General features: G+C 43.8%; 1 protein-coding gene across 1 annotated transcript in view; it reads left to right on the forward strand.

Annotated features, from left to right (window-relative positions):
• IGDCC3 (immunoglobulin superfamily DCC subclass member 3) overlaps positions 1 to 11507 on the forward strand; it is a 310994-nt gene that overhangs the window by 262298 nt on the left and 37189 nt on the right. The gene's annotated exons all lie outside the window — the stretch shown is intronic.

Raw genomic sequence — 11507 nt, forward strand, 5'->3', positions numbered from 1 at the left:
AATTGGAGCAGCGATAAGACTTAGAATTAAGCTCATTTCAAGCTATCAGATCGTCTTGTAATTGCAGGGTGGCAGCATACCAACTATATTCTTTATTCCAGCCCTGAGGAAGGGGTGTATTTCCCCCAAAATGCATTGGATTTACCTGTTATCTTTGATCAATAAACATTGAAAATAGACTCTCAAGTGATATGAACTTTTATACCGGGTGCTCCTCCACACTCATTCCAGAGTTCTCTGCTGAGCATCCTCCTTGTCGCTATTAGAGAGGTAGCAGCCTGAGACCATAACAAGGCCCACCTACATCCAGTGCTGTATCTTGGCCTAGATCAGCACTTTGTAGGGGGGGGCAGCAAACAATTTGGACTTGTGTTTGCTGCCACTGATTATTTCACTTATTTGTATAATGACTATGGACTTGTATTGACTAGTGACTATGGACGTATTTAGTATACAAATAAGTGACATAATCCTAGGATTACAATCAGTGCCGGCAAACACCAAGAAGTCCAAATATCTTAAAAGAACTAGCAAAAAATTGGGGGAGCAAACCCTGAACATGTATATCTAAAGCCAGTGCAGCTATGGACCAAGCAACATGTATATTAAAAACCCCCCACACACACCTGTACTCTATTGGTGTCCACTATCAAGTAGATATAGGAGGAGTCCCCTGCAGTGCATTAGCACATCTTTCCCAGCAAGGAGTGTTGTCTCCAAGGGTTGGAGAGGCTGGATTCACCCCCTTTTTTATGGATAGTGTAGGACCCACTGATAATGGGGTACTTTGACGCAGTAGTGGGCTTGAGCACGATATGGCCATATGGTGGGACTAAATCCCCATTTTTATTTATGGATTGTCTCCATATTTGATAGTCATTTCTTTTGCATGTGTGCGCTATTCTTTTTTAATATACATGTTGCTTGGTCCATAGCTGCACTGGCTTTAGATATACATGTTCAGGGTTTGCTCCCCCAATTTTTTGCTTGTTTATTATGTATTCGGTCTGACCAGACTTCTGAGGTTGAGCATCCCATCCCCCACACACACCTGTACTCTATTGGTGTCCACTATCAAGTAGATATAGGAGGAGTCCCCTGTAGTGCATTAGCACATCTTTCCCAGCAAGGAGTGTTGTCTCCAAGGGTAAGAAAGGCTGGATTCACCTCTTTTTTATGGATAGTGTAGGACCCACTGATAATGGGGTACTTTGGCGCAGTGGTGGGCTTGAGCACGATATGGCCATATGGTGGGACCAAATCCCCATTTTTATTTATGGATTGTCTCTATCTTAAAAGAACTGATGGGGCTGGCAGCACTGATGTGCTGCACTGATGGGCACTGATAAGCTCTGATATGCTGCACTGATGGTCGCTAATATGCTGCACTGATAGGCACTATTATGCTGGTCTGATGACGACTAATGAGTTGCCAATGGTGGGTACTGATAAGCTGCACTGATGGGCCCTAATGAGGCTGCATTGATAAGGCAGCACTGATATGCTGCACTGATGGGCACTGATGAGGCTGCACTGATGGGCACAAGGCGGGACTGATAAGCTTCACTGATGGGGCTGCACTGATATGTTGCACTGATGGGCACTAAAAGGATGCACTAATGGCCACTGATGAGGTGGCACTGATAAACCGTACTGATGGGCACTGATATGATGCACTGATAGGCTGTACTGGTGGCCACTGATGGGGCTGTACTGATGGCCACTGATGAGGCTGTACAGATATGCTGCACTGATGAGGCTGCACTGATGGGCAGTAATGAGGCTGAACTAATGGGCACTGATTAGGCGGCACTGATGGACCATGGTTGTGGTCTGTGGTTTACAGATGACAGGGTGGGTCATAAACAGGAAGGGGTGTGGCCTTTACAGGAAGGGGGTGGGTCATATTTCAATTAGTGGGTGCACAAGTTTAGTCAGGCCTTGGGCAGCACAAAACCTAAATACTCCACTGCCTACATCTCACCTTCACTGGGTAGTAGCCACTTGAAGGAGGGCTCACTCCATGGACCAATGCCAAGCCTTGCTTTGGTCCAGCGCTATCACACACACACACACCAGATTTATGATAAACTAAGAATTTTTAAAGAATAAATCATCTTGGTTTATGAGCCACCAAAAATTAGCAAGCATAGTTAATGACCAACAAGCAATCTTTGACAATACATGGGAACTAAAATTTTGCATTGAGTGTGGTGGGAGCAGGAGGCTCCATTTTTGGGCAATCTTGCCTTGGGGGGCTTTGAGGGTCGAGAACTTGAGTTAGAATTGGTGCACAGGCTGGAGGATGACATGTTCCACCTTGGTCTTCTTCCTTCTTCTTTGCAACACTTTTTGTTCTTCCTTCTTTTTCCCCTCTTTCTAAGGCTCTGTTCACATATTGGCGTCTCGGATTGCAGGCAGAATCGCGGTGATCCCGAATCATTGCAAAATTGCGGGATGCCCATTCCTGTGTATTGCAATGGCACCCCAAACACTGCGTGATTTTGCCGCGATTGTCCCACAAAGAAGTCAAAGAACTTTCAATGATTCGGGATCACGGTCGGAATCAAGGTGATCAAGAGAAAAGAGCACTAACATAGTGTAGTACTTAATACCATTTTATTGATAAAGATCATAAATTGCACGTACGAAATCCAAATATAAAATCATCCATGAATAAAAGCATATATGTGAGGTCCGCAGCATTCCTACGAGACATACCTCCGTGCTCCGGGTTCGAATACCGTAGCCAACCAATCAGACAGCAATAGCATGGTGACGTCACCGTTGTAGGCCCCACTCTACGCGTTTCGTCACAAGTAACGTCTTCTAGGGATAGAGATTTGAGCCCAGAGCACGGAGGGAGGTCTCATAGGAATTCCCCGAACCTCACATATATGCTTTTCTTCATGGATGATTTTTATATTTGGATTGGATTAAAGTGCAATTTATGATCTTTATCAATAAAATGATATTAAGTACTACACTATGTAAGTGCTCTTCTCTCTTGGAGATATCTTGGAGTCTATTGAACATTCTGAGTGGTTCCAGGCTGCATCGTTCTGAGGGAGACCTAATTCCCTTGCACTTGGTGTGACCACCTATAACACAGTGGTCCATTGGTTCTGGTAAGCAGAATTTCTTACTCACCTAGGGTGTGAAGTTGGCACGTCTATAGTCACCCTACTTTATATCTGCCTGGCATGGTTTCCTGGGTGGTGATAACTTCTCTACTCACGTGGGTTACTTACCTGGGACTTTTTTTTCTGCACTTATTATTACATGGATTTATATCTCTGCTTTAGAACTGTTTATATTTAGTGTGTCTAGCGCTGCACTTTCTTTTATATGTTGGTGGATATTGGTTAGTGGAGTACGGGTACGTCTGATCACAGCATATGCATATCACACAGTCTTTTTGTATTTGTTGGTCATGGTTGGATAATTGATGTGATGCATTGGATACAAGCACTGCATAATTAGTACGGCTTCTATTGAAAATAATAAACACCATTGAAAAGCAATGAATACAGTAGCAATGCATATATTAGACTCATTCCAGGACTAGATTTACAGATAGGTATGTTAGCCTATGGCAGCTCCCGGGACCCCCTGCTGCTGTCTCTTCTCATTTCCATCTTTAACCACTTCTGGACCGGAAGATTTTCCCCCTTAAAGACCAGGCCATATTTTGCGATTTGGCACTGCGTTACTTTAACAGACAATTGCGTGGCCGTGCAAAGCTGTACCCAAATAAAATTTATGTCATTTTTTCCCACAAACAGAGATTTCTTTTGGTGGTATTTGATCACCTGTGCTATTTTTATTTTTTGCACTATAAACAAAAAAAGAGCGATAATTCTGGAAAAAAAAAAACTATTTTTCACTTTCTGCTATATAACATTCTCAAAAAATAAAAAATAAAATTTAAAAATCTAAATTTTTTTATATTTTAGGCCAATTTGTTTTCTGCTACATATCTTTGTTAAAAAAAATCGCAATAAGCGGATTTTGATTGGTTTGCGCAAATTTTATTGCGTCTACTAACTAAGTGAAAGATTTACGTAATTTTTATTGTTTTTTTTGTTTACTAGTAATGGCGGCGATCTGCGATTTTTAGCAGGACTGCGACATTGCGGTGGACAGATCGGACACCCAACTGATAGTTTTGACACTTTTGGGGGGACCAGTGACATTACTACAGTAATCAGTGCTAAAAATATGCACTGTCACTGTACTAATGACACTGGCAGGGATGGGGTTAACCCAGGGGTGATCAAAGGGTTAAGTGTGAGCTTAGGGGAGGGTTTTCTAACTCGACCACACCCCAGAAACATAATTTCCTGCTGGTGTGATTGGCTCATCAATTTTCCCAGAAGTCTGCACTAAGATGCAAGTCAGATTTCAGGTACCCTCTGCAAAATGTATTTTTTGGTGAGATACTCCCAATAGGAACACGTCTAAAGGGATGCAGGCCCATCAGCTTTCCTCATTAGAGCCCTGCAGCTGCCACAGCTGGTTGATAGTTAGGAAACCACTCCCATTAGAGCCCTTTCACACAGACTCCGTTTTTCTCACCGGGTGATCGATCCGCCGATCCCCCGCTGAGCAGGTGGATGACAGCTCTGTCTCCGTGCTGTGTGCGGAGAAAAAGCTGTCAGGTCCCCATGCATCTCTATGGGGGAATCGGATGGGAACGGACCGTCTGTCCATTCTCATCTGATCCGATCCGCTGGACAGATGGAAAATAGGGTTTCCATCCGTCCTGATTTGACGGATTGGATGTCAGCGGACATGTCACAGCTAACATCCAATGCCCTATAGAGATGCATGGGGTGACTGTTCTGATCCGCCAAAAAAACTGACAGGCGGATCTAAACGGTCCAGCTGTGTGAAAAGGGGCCTTAGATTCACTTTCCCACATGGACACAGACAAACATACAGGGATTTCTTCAGAATAACAAAAGGTAGGAATTTGCAACAAAGTTTGTTAAAATCCCTGCAATGTACAGAGATCACCCAGAGGGGAATGTTTTTTTCTCAACAAAGCAGAGTTACTCTTTAACCGCTTGCCGACCGCCGCAAGTACATATACTGCGGCGGTCAGCCCCGGCCAAGTAAAGTGACGTATGGGTACGTCACTAGCCTGTGAGCCAATAGCGGGCGAGCACGCGCCCCCGAAGGCGCGCTCCCGCCCCGGCTTGTTCCCTAACGAGTCCGCGCGTGTGACCGATCGTCCGCCATGAAGGGAGAAAGGCAGGCGGCTAATGTAAACAAAGCCACCTGTCATTCTTCCCTGTGTAAAAATGGAGATCATATGGTTCTACTATGTAGGACCGTTGATCTCTGTTCTTACACCAGTAGCCGTGTCCAATCGCAGTTAGAAACACGCCCCTAGGGACATACTTAACCCCTCCTTCCCCAATAAAGTTAACCCCTTCCCTGCCAGTGTAATTTTTACAGTAACAGTGCATATGTATAGCACTGATTACTGTAGTAATGTCACTGGTACCCCCAAAAGTGTCAAAAATGTCAGTCAAGGGTCCGATCTGTCCGCCGCAATGTCGCAGTCCCGCAAAAAAAATTGCAGATCGCCGCCATTACTCGTTAAAAAAAAACAACAAAAATGACAAAAATCTTTCCCTTAGTTAGTAAACGCAGTAACTTTTGCGCAAACCAATCAAAATACCCTTATTGTGATTTTTTTTACCAAGCATATGTAGCAGAAAACAAATTGGCCAAAAATGTTAAAAAATTTAGATTTTTACATTTTTTTTGGGGGGAATATCATATAAAAAAATGTGAAAAATATTGTTATTTTTGCAAAATTGACGCTCTTTTTTTGTTTATAGCGCATGATCAAAAAATCGCACAGGTGATCAAATACCACCAAAAGAAAGCTCTGTTTGTGGGAAAAAAGGACGTCAAATTCGTTTAGGTACAGCGTCGCACGACCGCGCAATTGTCCGTTAAAGTCAGGCAGTGCCGAATCGCAAGATAGGCCCTGGTCAGGAAGGGGGTAAAATCTTCCGGGGCTTAAGTGGTTAACTACTACTGTGCTATGAAATGCCCCCATCCACCAGAGGAGTCGCAATACACTGGGGGCTGAAAGAGTACTCTAGAAAAGATTATTAGAAGAGATAGCAGCCCCGGTGTATGAGGTCTCCCCTCTGGTGGATGGGGGCATTTCATAGCACAGTATTAGTTAAAGTCGGGGAGGAGAAGGAACAGCAGTAGGGGGTCCCGGGATCTGCCATAGGCTAACAAACAGGTCCATATATATTTGGACACAGGCACAATTTAAATTTTTTCAGGTATTTATTAAAACACACTCAAGCTATAGTTATATAATGGATATGGGCAGAAAGTGCACACTCTCAGGTTTAATTTGTGGGTATGTACATCCGAATCGGAGGAAGGGTTTAAGAATTACAGCTCTTAAAGTAGTTGTAAAGTCCCAAGGTTTTTCACCTTAATGCATTCTATTCAATAAGGTAAAAAACCTTCTTGTTTGCATCTGTCCCCCAGACCCCTCATTATTCTTACCTGAACCCGAACGTTCCAGCGATGAGCATGAGCCCAACAGCTCCAACCACTGTCTCCTGTCCTCATTGAATAGATTGATAGCAGCAGGAGCTATTCTGCTGCTGTCAATCAAATCCAGTGACACGAGAGCGGGGTTGGGGCTGAGTCCTGCTGTCTGTGTCAATGGATGCATCAGCAGGACTTGGGAGCATGCCCGCACAGGTGCCCCCCATGGAAAGCGGCTCTCCGTGGGGGCACCCAATGAAGAGGAGGAGCCAAGAACGTTGCCGGGGCACCCCATGAAGAGGAGGATTGGGGCTGCTCCGTGCAAAAGCCTTCCTCAGAGCAGGTAAGTATAACATTTTTGTTATTTAGAAAAAAAAAAAAAACGAACCTTTGCAATCACTTTAAGAAAAGCCACCCCCCTTTTTCAAGGGAGCAAAAGTAATTGGACAGTTGAATCAAAAGCGGTTTCATAGCCAGGTGTGGGCTACTCCTTCATTATTTCTTCATCAATAAGGCCCCTTTCACACAGGCTTTTCGCTCAGATCCGCCTGTCAGTTTTTCAGGCAGACCTGAATGGATGCCCCATACATCCCTATGGAGCAGCGGATGTCAGCGGGGACATGTCCACTGACAACCGCTGCTATCCGATCCAATCCTGTCTGTGAAATCCAGATGGATGGAAACCCTATTTCCCATCCATCTGGAGGATCGGATCGAATGAACCGTTTTCATCAACTCTCCCATAGAGGAGAGCGGGGATCTGACAGGTCTGTCTCTGCACAGTAAGCGAGGCGACCTGTCATCCGCCTGCTCAGCGGGGATCAGCGGATCGATCCCCAGCTGATCAAAGCAGAGTCCGCCAGGCAGAAAGCCCGTGTGAAGGGACCTTTAAGCAGGTAAAAGGTCTGGAGTTGATTCTAAGTGTGATATTTGCATTTGGAATCTATTGCTGTGAACCTACAGCGAGCGTTCAAAGGAGCTGTCCATGCAAGTGAAACAGGCGGCTTCACAAACTAAACAAATCCATCATAGAGATAGCAGCAACATTAGGAGTGGCCAAATCAGAAGTTTGGTAAATTCTGAGGAAAGAAGAACGCACTGGTGAGCTCAGCAACATAAAAAGGCCTGGATGTCCACAGAAGACAACAGTGGTAGATGATCGCAGGATCCTCTCTATGGTAAAGAAAAACCCATTCACATCATCAAAGCCAAGTGAATGACATTCTCCAGGAGGTGGGCGTATCATTGCCAGTCTACAATCAAAAGAAGACTTCACGAGAGCAAACACGAAGGGTTCACCGCAAGGTGCAAACCATTCATAAATCTGAAGAATAGAAAAGCCAGATTAGACTTTGCCAAAAATTATCTAAAAAATCCAGACCAGTTCTGGAAAAGCATTCTCTGGATGGATGAAACTAAGATTAATCTGTACCAGAATGACGGGAAGAAATAAGTAAGGAGAAGGCATGGAACAGCTCATGATCCAAAGCACACAACGTCATCTGTAAAACATGGTGGAGACAGTGTGATGGCATGGGCATGCATGGCTTCCAGTGGCACTGGGTCATTGGTGTTTATTGATGATGTGACAGAAGACAGAAGCAGCCGGATGAATTCTGTAGTATTTATAGATATACTGTGATCCTAGATTCAGCCAAATGCAGCAAAGTTGAGTGGACACTTCACAGTACAGATGGACAATGATCCAAAACACACCGGAAAAGCAACCCAGGAGCTTTTGAAGGAAAAGAAGTGGAATATTCTGCAATGGCCGAGTCAATCAACTGATCTCAACCCAACTGAGCATGCATTTCACTTTCTGAAGGAAAAATTAAAGGCAGAAAGACCCACAAACAAAGAACAACTGAAGACAGCTGCAGTTAGAGCCTGGAAAAGAATCAGAAAGGAGGAAACCCAGTGTTTAGTAATGTCCATGGCTCCCAGACGTCATTGCCAGTAAAGAATTCTCAACAAAATATTAAAAATTACCATTTTATTTATGATTATATTAATTTGTCCAATTACATTTGAGCCCCTTAAAATGGGGGGGGGGGGGGGGACTGTGTATAAAAATGGTTGCAGTTCCTAAAATTTGTACTTGATATTTATGTTCAACCCCTTGAATTAAAGCTGAAAGCCTGCCCTTCCAATTAATTTTGATTGCTTTGTTTAAATTTTATTCTAGTGGCATACAGAACCAAAAGTATGAACATTGTGTCCAAATATATATGGACCTAACTGGAAATCTGGTCCTGGAATGAGTCCATTATATGCTTTGCTACTGTATTCATTTCTCTTCAATGGTTTTTATTCATTTCAAAAGAAGCCGCAAATATGCTACTTACAAAGTAAAGCGAAAAAGAACAATTACAATCCCACTCGATACAAAAGAATTAGGAGGGTCCTGTTCAAGTGATCTTGCAACCTTTAAGCCGGGGGTCTCCAAACCTTTTAAGCAAAGGGCTAAGTTTGCGGTCCTTCAGACTTTACGAGGGCCAGAGTGTGCCCAGCGGAAGTAGCAAAACTTCCTGACATCAGCGGGAGTAAACAATGCCCCATCGTTGGTGTCAGTGGGATGAATTATGGCCCCATCATTGGTGTCAGCGGGAGGAATAGTGCCCCATCATTGGTGTCAGTGAGAGAAATTGTGGCCCCATCATTGGTGTTAGTGGGATGAATTATGGCCCCATCATTGGTGTCAGTGGGAGGAATAGTGCCCCATCATTGGTGTCAGTGAGAGAAATTGTGGCTCCATCATTGGTGTTAGTGGGAAGAATAGTGCCCCATCATTGGTATCAGTGGGATGAATGGTGCCCCATCATTGGTGTCAGTGGGAGGAATAGTGCCCCATCATTGGTGTCAGTGGGAGGAATAGTGCCCCATCATTGGTGTCAGTGGGAGGAATTTTAACCCCATCATTGGTGTCAGTGTAAGAAATAGTGTCTCATCATTGGTGTCAGTGGGAGGAATAGTGTCCCATTGTTGCTGTCAGTGGGAGGAATAGCGCCCCATTGTTACTGTCAGTGGGAGTAACAATATCCCATTGTTGGTGTCAATTGAAGGAACAATACCTCATTCCTGGCATCATTGTGAGGAATAGTGCCCCAAGGGCCGAATAAAGGCACACAAAAGGGCCACATTTGACCCCTGGGCCACAGCTTGGAGACCACTGCTTTAAGGGAAAGAGATAGTGGTACAAAAGGTGTTCTGTTTCAAATGTTGCTTTATGCATTGGCATACTTCCTCAGACCCAGTCTGTTCAGACAGTATATTCACTTGCTGAACTGGCACCATCCACAGGCAGCCTAACTCTTCAATAAGAGTTGAATGCAACACAGTTTTACTTTAGTTACCTGCAATAGAGTAGATGTTTTTCCCGTTTTTTAAAGTGTAAGAAAGCAATGACTTTCCAAGGTCCAATCTTTGCAAAGTACAAACATTGACTGAGGAAACATGGAAGAAATGGGGAGGGCCTAGCTAGGACTGAACTAACTAGAACTAAACTGGAGGGGGGGCAGGGAAAGATACCAAAATCACATTAGTAAACAAGTTGTAGTTGCCCAAAACTGCCACAAGATGTCAGCATACTACAGAGAAATGATAACCTCATGCAGTTCAATACAAAACATAAAAAAAATACATGAAAGTGGAGCAGAATAAATCGTAATAGGGATGACCTGATGGAGAAGTTTGACATACAGGTTTTAGGAGGAAGCAGAGTAGACTTCTCCGAAGAGATGAGTTTTTAGGGATCCCCTAAAAGCAGACAGAGTAGGGAATTAATGGACATATTGGAGTAGGACATACCAGAGTATAGGCATTCCGTTACATAAGGTCTTCTGCACCCACTGCTTGATGTTGCTGTTAAAAGAAAGATGGGAAAAGGAATTTATGTGGTGGTCTTTTTTAAGTGGGTTCACAAATAGCTTTTCTATGGAAAGATACACACATATCTTTTCTATGGATGAGGTTCAGGTTTGCTGTTGCTTTGGGTTCCCTAAAGTTCATAAACACAAGTGCTGGATACAACAAGAGAAAAACTACCAAGTTGTTCTTCAGGTCTTACTCATTTCAGTACCTCAGCTGGCCCCAGGAACACACAACTTCTTAAAATTTAAGTTCACCTTTTCACAAAAATCTAAAAAAGTGAACGAACATCCTACACTGTCCCCACTCACCGATCTTTACTGCCCTTACCTCTGTGGGTGATTAGCGGTCACTGTCCACACAGCCGGCACAGTGGTCCAGGGATTTAAAAGCCCCACTCTTCTTCCCCTCCTTTTTTCTTTAGGGGTTCAAGTTCAGATCAGAGCTTTTCTGGTTGGTCAAAATGGTAACCAATCAGAATCATTCTGATCCATCCAAGAGAATGAGGAAAAGAAGGAGAGAAAAGAAGGACCCCCAATGTCCCCTCTGCACTCCAGTGAATCCAGTCAAGTACAGATGGTCCTCGATTAGCTGCTTCTCAAGGTGTAACTACCAAAGAATGAAAGCCCTGAACCTTGAAGTGAAAAAAAAATCCTTGTTGCTTCCAGGTTCATTAGTCATAGAGGAGATCAAGGAATGGATGTTCCTCCATCTCCTCTGTGTTTAGCATTCCTGGCCATATACAACAATCCTGGGCTCCCCAGAGGAACGGGAGAACCACTTCAGTCCAGGACATGTTTATACGCTCTTTGTAAGTAATGTAGTTGATCTCTTCCTATGTGTAATGCAACAGTGTATATTTTTTTCAGACAAAAACTGTACTAATTAAACGAAAATCGGACGTTGTGTTGACGTACGATAAAAATTTTATAGCCTGCACATCCAGTTTTTGTCTTCTGAAAATCCGTAATCGGCTGTTGAAAGCACCATACTAACAATCCGAAAATCGGCAGATCGTTTGTCGGACGAAAGATCCCTTCCGATTTTCGTATCGTGTGTACCGGCATTTAGTCCATAGGGTTCAATATTGAGTTGGCCCACCCTTTGCA

This window comes from Pelophylax lessonae (genome assembly GCF_965119305.1).
Source record: "Pelophylax lessonae genome assembly, chromosome: 4".
Classification (NCBI taxonomy): domain Eukaryota; kingdom Metazoa; phylum Chordata; class Amphibia; order Anura; family Ranidae; genus Pelophylax; species Pelophylax lessonae.